Here is a 9484-nt window from a genome sequence, read left to right as displayed (position 1 = left end):
AAGAACATAATCATAACAAATTTGATGAACACTAAAGCTATGTCTATGCTTGTGACTGTACATGGTAACATGTTAGCTGTTATGCCATAACCCCCCTATTGTCCACATATGAAGCCCTAAAGCATGTTCTTGAATGGCTCTCTAGTGCACAAAAGCTAGAATGCATGAGCGGTGTGGATATGTACATGCTTCTGCTGTGGCATGGTCCCATACCCATTTTACAATGCAGTGTGTACAGGGGCAAGGACCATGTACCAGATCACAGGTATCAATAGTCCTCCATGGCCATTCCCACAATGTATTGATCTCTTTGCTGCCTGACCCTTACCCAAAAGTATAAAGATCCCAGATCTCTCCCACCCCTTTGCCAGCATTAGTAGCGACCTGCTCTGAGCACTTCAGAACATTTTCTGCTGAAATCTATTGATCAGAACAGGTGATCATGGATCCTGGTCTGGGAGAAGCCACTTCGTCTCTGGAGCACACACAGGTGCTGACCAATGTGTGGTCAGACTACACCATCCTTTATGACTTCACTCAGTTCAGCAGGACCATTCCCCTGTACCAGGAGATTTCACGGAGGCTAGAGGAGGCTGGCCTCCATCCTGGTGCTGGGAGCGCATGAAATTACCACATCTGAGGTAGAAGTCAAACTCAAATAGCTTAATAGGACTAAATAGGGGGTTCCGGATAATATTCATCCAAGAATATAAAATGAACTGGCACATGAAATTGCAAGCCCAAATGCAAAGATTTTTAATGAATCTGTAAACTCGGGGATTGTATCCTAAGACTGGAGAATTGCTAATGTAGTACCTATTTTTAAGAAAGGAAAAAAAGTGATCTGGGAAACTACAGGCTTGTTATACATTGTGGTGATGCAATGAGAATCCCCCACAGCACAGGAGCAGAGTAGAGTCAATAAAGTGACCTTATACAGCTCTGCCTTGCAAGCACTAGTACAGGAGTGTGCTGTGATGTGGGGATGGGGAAGTGTAGTGAGGTGGCCTGGTACCCAGCCGCCCCGGAGGAGGAAGAGCCCAGCCGGAGGCCGGACTGGGCAAAGCCAAAGAGCTCTGAGCCCGCCCTGCAAAGGGTCAAGCGCCGACCTGGAAGTATAAAGGCGGGCCTTCCGAGCTCAGTGGGGGGGGCCAGCGACCGGAGCGAGCGGACGTCCCTCTGGGAGCTCGGTGCCGGGAGGCTCCTACCCTTCCCCGTGCTCGCTACCCAGAGGAGCTGCCGGGGCTTCCCCGGGCTCGCTACCCAGAGGAGCTGCCGGAGCTCCCCCGGGCTCGCTACCCAGAGGAGCTGCCGGAGCTCCCCCGCACCTACTACCCAGAAGACTCACCAGAGCCACCCTGGACCGCCGTTCCGGAGGAGTTGCCGGACCTGCCACCCAGCCCCGGCCGAGACGAACTCATGCACCTGGACCCGGTGGAGGACGCCCCAGGATCCAGGTAGGCCCCGAGGGGGAGTTTGGAAGTGGCCCGGGGGCAGCCGACCCTAGTCTGACTGCAGCAGACCCAGAGCCAATGTCAGTGTGTTGCGGCCAGGATCCCCACTGACACAGCAGCAGCCTGCCTGCCGCTGTTAGGGCCCCGGGCTGGGACGCAGAGGAGTGGGCGGGCCTGCGTCCCCCCTGCCACCCCACTCACGGGTGGCAGTCTCCCCCTCACCCCGACGCCCTGACCCTGGGCCTTATAGATTGAACTGCCTGCTCAGCCCCTACCTGAGGGCCTGAGCCCTGCACCAGTGTTTGTTGCCCCGCCCTGATCCAGAGCCTGGGCTTTAGAGACTGAACTGCTTGCTCGGCCCTTGTTGGAGGGCCCGAGTCCTGAGCCGGTGGCATCACCCCTGTGTGGTGAGGCGGCCTGGTACCCAGCCGCCCCAGAGGCCGAAGAGCCCATCCCCTAATGGCAGATCCTACAGGAAGGTTGGAAGTTCGAGGAGGTGGGTTTGGGCAATTTCAGCTCCTCTAGTAACCTAGAATCTGTATAGTACAAAGATGGCATAAAGCCTCCTTCGCCATTCTTTCTCCTGGACTATGACTGTTTGCAGGTGTAACCCTTCTGCTGGGCCAAAACGATAGCAGCAAGGGCCGGGTTCAATACATAGGGGTCCCTTCCCCACAACATAATGCAAAACCAGCTCGAGCCCCCACCCAGTGACCTGGGAAAATCTTACACTCACCCCTGGGTGCCTCGAAGAGGCAATACTTCCCCTCTCGCAAGCACAGAGTCTTGGTGTAGCAGAAAAGGTTTAATACATGATAAACAACAAGCATTAAACTGGGAAAATACCTCAGCTAGAGGTCATAGGTCAAACCATGAGCAAAGACCCACTCCAGCAAATTGGGCCATGTCCTTCTCTCGGGGCCCTTGAGTCCAGCAACCCCCAAATCACCCACAGTCCCAAAAGTCCCACAATCCAAAAGTCTCTGTCCCGGGTCAGTGCAGCCCCAGAGCTCAAGAGTCTCTCTGCAGAGGTCCCCCTCCCCAGCCTGGGTAGAAAGGGGCACCTTACGTGGTTTCGGGGCCAACTGCCCTGCCTCTTCGTGGGGTTCTGCTTCCACTAGTCGTCCCCGCAAACAGCTCAGCTCCGCTTGCTCTGTGGGCTGCTCCGCTCTGCCAGCTGCTCTGGTCCACTAGCTGTCCTGTGAGCCACTCCAGCCGTCCTCGCAAGCTGCTTGGCTCCACTCACCCAGTGGCTGCACAAACTGCTCCAATCTGCTCTGCCAGCTGCTCTGCTCCACAGTATGGCTTCAGGCTCCCCCACTCATTAGCACAGTACTCAGTGCTCTCAGCTCAGCAAGTCCAGCTCTTCAGTGATTTCAGCTCTTCAGTGATTTCAGCTCTTAGTAGGGGAGCCCCAGTACCAGTGAATTCAGCTCAGTAACCTGTATTTAGATTCTTAAGGGAATCAAAAATTAACTCTGACATTCCACAGTGGAGAGAGGCACAGGTGGAACTGGTGCTTCTGGCTCACACAAAGAGCCTACACCACCCAGTACAGATCTCTGTCCCCAGCCTCTCTCTTTTCAATGGGTTTTGGAACCCATGTGCCCCATCTAGCAAGCGCTATCCAGCTGACAATGAAACCCCCTATCACAAGACAATTTTGTAGTTCCCCATTCCTCCTGCCCCAATAACAACGAAATTGGGGCTCCCACAGCTGTGAAAATAACCATTCCATGCTGCTTTGTGGTATGCTAAGTGGGGTGGGACTGCCCATGCAAATAACCGAAATACCAATGCAACACTTTCCACACTCCCCATAATTTACCACCAGATGTCAGGGTGGGGCTCATCCTGACTCTGCTTACACAAGCACAAATCAGAATCTGCCCCTGGGTGTTATATAGGGGTTGTCTCTGTTTGTAGTTGCATTTACCTGTGATTGTGTCAGTCTATTTTTAAAGCATCCATTATATAAGACATTTATTTTTATTACTATTATTTGCATTCCAGTAGCTCCCACTGTGTGCTATGTGCTGTCCACATGGAGACATTGATTATCCGAGAGAGAAAATTAACACCCCTCAACTCTGCCAATTTTTATTCATTTCACTTTTCCATTTCACTCTTCCTTTTCTTTGTTGCCTAATCTCCCTTTGTTAAAAAGAAATCCCAGGTCTCTATGAAATGTCCTTGCTCCCACCGAGTCAGACACAGCATTGTGGAGTCACCTCTTGTATAAACTGTTCCCTGACTTTCTCTGGAGAGGCATCCTGTGGCCTATATCAGAAATCTATTGGATAGATCTCTCAGGGTGTTGATGAAGAAGTGCCAGCAAAAACCTTAACACACTTTCTTTTTGCTGATGAGCTACTGTGATCAGCTCCCTGGTCCTGATTTGGGTCAATCTTTTTGATGCAAAAGTCCTTAAGTGTCAGTTAATCATCTAATTCCACTAACTCGTTATGAAAGTGCTACTTCTTTCCATTGTTGCTGTTAAGCCTCTATTATTATTCAATGGGTACACAGAGAATCAAAGCCCATTTAGGATCCTCTGGCCATTTATAAATCTGTGGTCTACACCCTTGTTTTTTAATCACAGACTCTAGTATCCTTGGTTTGTTATGTCATAGGCCTTGTCTACACTACAAGACTATTTCGAATCTACTTAAGTCGAATTTGTGGATTCGACCTTATGAAGTCGAATTTGTGGATCCACAGTAAATACACTAATTCGAATTTCTGAGTCCACAGTAACGGGGCTGGCGTCGACTTTGGAAGCGGTGCACTGTGGGAAGCTATCCCACAGTTCCCGCAGTCCCCGCTGCCCATTGGAATGCTGGGTAGAGCCCCCAATGCCTGCTGGGGGGAAAAATGTGTCGAGGGTGGTTTTGGGTAACTGTCATCATAGAACCGTCAATCGCCCTCCCTCCCTGAAAGCTCCGGCGGGAAATCTGTTCGCGCCCTTCTCTGGTCGGTTACAGCTCGGACGCCACAGCACTGCGAGCATAGAGCCCGCTGCGATCATCGCTGCACTTATGGCCATTGTCAACTCCTCGCACCTTATCGTCCACCTCTTCCACAGTCAGCTGCTGAGAAATCGGGCGAGGAGGCTCCGGCAGCGCGGTGAGGACAGGAATTCACAGAGTGGCGCAGACCTCTCACAAAGCAGGGTACGCCGTGCCGTGGAGATCATGGTGGCAATGGGTCAAGTTCATGGTGTGGAACGGCGATTCTGGGCCCAGGAAACAAGCACGGACTGGTGGGACCGCATAGTGCTGCAGGTCTGGGATGAATCACAGTGGCTGCGAAACTTCAGGATGCGTAAGGGCACTTTCCTTGAACTCTGTGACTTGCTGTCCCCTGCCCTGAAGCGCCAGGACACCCGGATGCGAGCAGCCCTGAGTGTGCAGAAGCGAGTGGCCATAGCCCTCTGGAAACTTGCAACGCCAGACAGCTACCGGTCAGTAGCGAACCACTTTGGCGTGGGCAAATCTACCGTGGGGGTTGCTGTGATTGAAGTAGCCCACGCAATCGTTGAGCAACTGCTCTCAAAGGTAGTGACTCTCGGAAACATCCAGGACATCATAGATGGCTTCGCCGCGATGGAATTCCCAAACTGCGGTGGGGCTATAGATGGGACTCACATCCCTATCCTGGCACCGGCCCACCAGGCCAGCGAGTACATTAACCGAAAGGGCTACTTTTCTATGGTGCTGCAAGCACTGGTGGACCATAGGGGACGTTTTACCAACATCTTCGTTGGGTGGGCGGGCAAGGTTCAAGGAACTCTGGTCTGTTTAGACGCCTCCAGGCAGGAACTTTCTTCCCGGACCACAAAGTAACGGTTGGGGATGTGCAGATGCCTACAGTGATCCTCGGGGACCCAGCCTACCCGCTAATGCCCTGGCTCATGAAGCCCTATACAGGCGCCTTGGACAGAGAGAAGGAACTCTTCAACTACCGGCTGAGCAAGTGCAGAATGGTGGTGGAGTGTGCTTTCGGACGTCTCAAGGGGAGATGGCGGAGCTTACTGACTCGCTCGGACATCAGCGAAAAGAATATCCCCGTAGTTATTGCTGCTTGCTGTGTGCTCCACAATCTCTGTGAGAGCAATGGCGAGACCTTTTTGTCCGGATGGGAGGTTGAGGCAAATCGCCTGGCTGCAGTTTACGCTCAGCCAGACACCCGTGCCGAGAGAATATCCCAGCGGGAAGCGCTGTGTATCCGGGAGGCTTTGAAAGCTAGTTTCCTCAGAGAGCAGGGTAACCTTTGACTCTCCACTTGCTTTCAATAGAAACTGACCCTGGGCCTGTGTCTGTATGTGTCGATTTCGATCTGCGGTTACATACCCCGTTCTCCAAGTTTCCCCCACTTCCAAAGCACATTTTAAATACAATTAATTGTTACACTCATTATTAATAAATCTTTGTTTTACTTCGCATTTCTGTTCAGTTGTTGAAACATGGACGCATACTGTGCTGGGCACGGTGTGCACTGATGTACAGACTGCTTGTTCCATAGAGGAATGACATCCTCCTGCTCCTACATAGGTCTCTGGGGTGGGGAACGGTTGCAAGTGGTTGTGCATCAAGGGGAGGGATTGCAGGAAGGGGTGGGTTTGCAGGAAGGGGCGAGTGGTGCCTTCTTTGGATAGGGGTTTGGATGACGGCAGTGGGCTGCGGGTTTGGGCGTAGGAAGGGGTGAGGGGTGTGGGGGAAGGGTGAGTATCTGTCCGTGGATGAGGGCTCTTGCTGGGGCTCAGGGCAGCGGAGAGGCTCGTTGCTACGGTGGAAGTGCATGGTAAGGGCAGCGTGCCTTAACATTAAGGGGGTGGCAGGTGCTAGGACCCTGGACAAGCATACACATCACAGAATGACCTGGGGCAGCATACACCACACAGAGTGACCCTGGTGCCTACTGACTGCAGTGTGTGTGTGCCCTGCAGTTGATCATGCCCCCAAGTCTGTACCCTGGTAATGTAGGCTATATCGTGCAATTATAAATCCCCTCCCCCCCCATACACAAAGAAATCCTCTGACATGAAAGACGTGACCGAAACAGTGAATAACAGCAAACAGCTTTTAATAATCTAATACACAGTGGGGGGATGAAACTTGGATTTGGGACTGGGTGAGCCTGTAAGGGAAGCACTTCTACAAATGTATAGCGTGAGAGGTGTGTGGTACATTAGCACTATGCAGTGGTGCAGTGACAGTTCTCACGGCCCCTACCGCCCCTCCGTCTTGTACTTTTGGGTGAGGGGGGGGCAGGACTTCTTGGCGGGGGAGGGCGGTTGCAGATACACTGCAGGGGGGCTCTGTCCTCCTGCCTGCGGTCCTGCAGAACATCAACAAGGCGCCGGAGCGTGTCCATTTGCTCCCTCATTAGCCCAAGCAGCGTTTGAGTCGCCTGCTGGTCTTCCTGCCGCCACCTATCCTCCCGTTCGATGTGTGTGCGATGCTGTTGACATAGGGTCTCCCTCCACTGTGTCTGCTCTGCCGCCTCGGCTCTGGAGGAAGCCATCAGTTCCGCGAACATCTCGTCCCTAGTCTTTTTCTTTCGCCGCCTAATCTGCGCCAGCCTCTGTGAGGGGGATGCCGGGACAGTTCGGGAAAGAGCCGAAGCTGTGTGATAGGAAAAGTAACTGATTTCCTTGAACAGATACATGTTTGCGAACAGTGAACACAGTCTAGTCAGTTTCTCTGAACAAGACCATACAGGGCAACAAGTCTCACGAGATCTCGGGACAAGTTCGAGATTTCGGAATACGCTCTCATTGGCTGCAGCATTGCACAGGAGAGCGGACAAGTGGGGAGAGACAGCTGAATCCGTCTAGCAGACAGTCCTGGTAAGCCTTACAGTACATTCTGCTTATCAGTTAATGGATAGCTGTGCCCTCCCGCTAAAGGCAATCTGGAAATCATATACTCTGACCCTTTTCCAGCCACTCCCGCCAGTGCACGGGAAAGATCAATGTATGCTTTTCCTATGTGGCCTACAACATGTGGCTGTTAAGCGAGGGTCATTGTTATGCAAAGTAAAAGTCAACCATTCACAATAGTAACAATACACTAATTGCCCTAATTAGATGCAGCATTTCATGAACGAGATCACCCTGAGGCGGGTCCCTCGGAGTCACAAAGAGCGGATGCTAAGGGAAGCCCTGCAGAGACCAGGACGATATGCGGCCATGCTTGTAGAGGCGATGATTCCCATCTACATAAGGATGTCCTGGCGTGGAAGAGTGTGCTTCCACGGAGCACCCAACAAGGCACCTCTCCCCAGGAACCTCCTGCGGAGGCTTTTCGAGGACCTAAATGAGACCTTTCTTGAATTGTTCCTGGAGGATTATTGTTCAATCCCTATATGTGTGGACCTACTTTTCATATACTTTTTCATTGAAAATTTTATATATAGTATTTCTATTTTTTATACCTGTTTTATAAAAAATAAATGTTTACATGTTTCTAGCACTTACCGCCTGATCCTTCCCCTGATTCAGAGTCCGGGTTAACGGCCGGGGAGGGTTGGTAGGGGATCTCTGTGAGGGTGATGAAGAGATCCTGGCTGTCAGGGAAAGCGGTTTTGTGTTCGCTGTCGCCTGCGCCGTCCTCCACAGACCCTTCCTCATCTTCCACATCGGCGAACATCGAGGAGGAACTGTCCAGGTTCACTATGCCATCCACTGAGTCCACGGTCACTGGTGGGGCAGTGGTGGCAGACCCATCTAGAATGGCATGCAGTGCCTCGTAGAAGCGGCATGTCTGGGGCTGGGCTCCGGAGCGTCTGTTTGCCGCTCTGACTTTTTGGTAGCCTTGTCTCAGGTCCTTGATTTTCACGCGGCACTGCATTGCATCCCGGCTGTATCCTTTCTCTATCATTGCTTTGGAGACCTTCTCGAAGGTCTTTGCATTCCGCTTGCTGGAGCGCAGCTCCGACAGCACAGACTCCTCGCCCCACACACCGATCAGATCCAGGACTTCCCGGTCTGTCCATGCTGGGGACCTCTTTCTATTCTTGGATTGGCCGGACTCCTCTGCTGGAGAGCTCTGCATCGTTGCAGGTGCTGCGGAGCTCGCCCCGATGTCCAGCCAGGACGTCAGATTCAAAGTGCCCAGACAGGAAAATGAATTCAAATTTTCCCGGGTCATTTCCTGTGTGGCTGGTCAGAGAATCCAAGCTCGGACTGCTGTCCAGAGCGTCAACAGAGTGGTGCACTGTGGGATAGCTCCCGGAGCTACTAAGTTCGATTTGCATCCACACCTAGCCTAATTCGAGCTAGCCATGTCGAATTTAGCGTTACTCCACCTGCCGGGGTGGAGTACCAAATTCGAACTAAAGAGCCCTCTAGTTCGAATTAAATGGCTTCCTGGTGTGGACGGTTGAGCGGTTAGTTCGAATTAACGCTGCTAAATTCGAATTAAAGTCCTAGTGTAGACCAGGCCATAGTTCAGGGCAACTGCACCTGTGTTACCCCTCTGTAGTCCAGCAAGGGCCCCCTACTCTTAGGCTTATGGCTTCCCAGCTGTCAATTCTCTTTTGCAGAGCCATGTGTCTCTCTCACCCTTTTGACCAAGTTACTTCGAGGGTGCACAGTTTCCTGCCTACACTGTGAATTCCCCAGCAAGTCAGACTGACTGCTTTGCCTTCTCCTCAGAGGGTATGTATAAATAAATAAATAAATAAATAAATAGTGTAATTGCCTACAGCTAAGTAACCCCACAGCTCTTTCTAAGCAAGCATATTTGTTCTTCAGGTAGAAGATTTACCAGGAAAAAATTAAAACAATAAAAGAATCTACACTCATGCTAATAAGCTTACCAGACATCACCGCCCTCTCTAACAAGGGCTCTGCAGGTGAACGGTCCTTCAAGCCCCACACAGGAGCTTTTCTGTGGTCATCAGTTCATAACAGCTATTAGCTCAGACCAAGCATACCCACGAATCTGAAATTTTTTCATTTATACTATATGGGTCTTTGAATTTAAGACACCATGATTAGGTAATGAGTCAGAAAAGGGGCTTGT

General features: G+C 51.6%; 1 long non-coding RNA gene across 3 annotated transcripts in view; it reads left to right on the top strand.

Annotated features, from left to right (window-relative positions):
• Positions 1-552: 552 nt before the first annotated feature.
• The window catches only part of LOC123376825, a 64000-nt gene continuing 55068 nt past the window's right edge, over positions 553-9484 (top strand). The window contains exons 1-2 of one of the 3 annotated variants that reach the window (XR_006581970.1): positions 572-641; positions 9003-9117. This is a non-coding gene — a long non-coding RNA (uncharacterized LOC123376825). Of the gene's footprint in view, positions 642-1154; positions 1458-9002; positions 9118-9484 lie in introns of those variants that run through there. The other 2 variants (XR_006581972.1, XR_006581971.1) reach the window with 2 other exon arrangements.

Source organism: Mauremys mutica, chromosome 9, assembly GCF_020497125.1.
Source record: "Mauremys mutica isolate MM-2020 ecotype Southern chromosome 9, ASM2049712v1, whole genome shotgun sequence".
Classification (NCBI taxonomy): domain Eukaryota; kingdom Metazoa; phylum Chordata; order Testudines; family Geoemydidae; genus Mauremys; species Mauremys mutica.
Note: the sequence above shows the minus strand (reverse complement) of the source record. Positions and strands in the feature narration are given on the sequence as shown.